This window comes from Pteropus alecto, unplaced genomic scaffold (genome assembly GCF_000325575.1).
Source record: "Pteropus alecto unplaced genomic scaffold, ASM32557v1 scaffold202, whole genome shotgun sequence".
In the NCBI taxonomy this organism is placed as follows: domain Eukaryota; kingdom Metazoa; phylum Chordata; class Mammalia; order Chiroptera; family Pteropodidae; genus Pteropus; species Pteropus alecto.
In genome coordinates this window covers 2700121-2700989 of record NW_006432451.1, presented here as the reverse complement: position 1 = coordinate 2700989, position 869 = coordinate 2700121, and the positions used below count along the sequence as shown (strand labels likewise).

Here is an 869-nt window from a genome sequence, read left to right as displayed (position 1 = left end):
AGGGCTTGGTTTTATTCACCCCAAGCTAGCCTACAAGGGGAGTGGCTGGTTTTAAGGCTGGGAGTGGGTCTGACGGGGAAATGAGAGTGAGAATCCAAAAGGACCGTCAAGGCGCCCTCCTAAAGAAGCAAGTGTCTCATGGCTCCTCGATGCTATCCTTTACAATAAGGAGCTAATAATACCTGCAATTGCTTCCTTCGAGGGGCTGGCTCGAAGGTCGTAGGCTGTGCCTGCGAACTGCGTACAGTAAAGCGCTTCGGGGCGGTAAGGCGCAAGTGGAAGCCTGGGGCTCTGAGCCTCGAGGTGAGGGTCGGTAGTTCCCGTGCAGCCAATGGGACCCACGGGAACGGCTTCCCTCACAGCCTGCCCTTCCTGCACTCCCCGGCTCCTGAAGCGCACCTTCTAGCCCGCAGGCTGCCAACGGGGCGGCGCGGAGCTCTCTGGGCCTCGGGCTTCTCTCTGCTCCTGCCCCAGGCCTCAGGTGGACCAAGCCCCTCTGCGAGACAGGTGGCAGCTCCTCATTGCTAGAGAGACGACTGGACTCGCGAAACGGCCCAGGTCCTGGCCGGGGCGTAGTGACGTCATCACGCCCTCCCGGGGCGCTCGGCCTCGCAAGCCGTGCGTCACCCCGGCCAGGGGGCGGGGCTGCGAGGGGCACCGTTCAGAGCCTGGCCGCCAGGGCTCCAGGGGCCCGGGAACCAGGATAAATAGGACCGGAGCCGCGGCGAGTGGGGGAGTGCGGGGTGGAGCGTGCCCTGTACTTTCTATACGGGTTCCGGGGCCCGGTAGAAGCGCGCCGAGAAGAGAGGACAGTGCGGCAGCCCTGGAACCTGGATATCGCGCGAGGCAAGCTGCGCGCGGGCGGGCGG

At 64.6% G+C, this 869-nt stretch overlaps 1 protein-coding gene across 1 annotated transcript in view; it reads left to right on the top strand.

Moving 5' to 3' along the window:
* The first annotated feature begins 624 nt into the window (after positions 1-624).
* Positions 625-869, top strand: part of ZNF76 (zinc finger protein 76) — a 30555-nt gene continuing 30310 nt past the window's right edge. The window contains exon 1 of the mRNA XM_015585921.2: positions 625-846. The gene's annotated coding sequence lies outside the window, so the exon portion shown is untranslated. The remainder of the gene's footprint in view (positions 847-869) is intronic.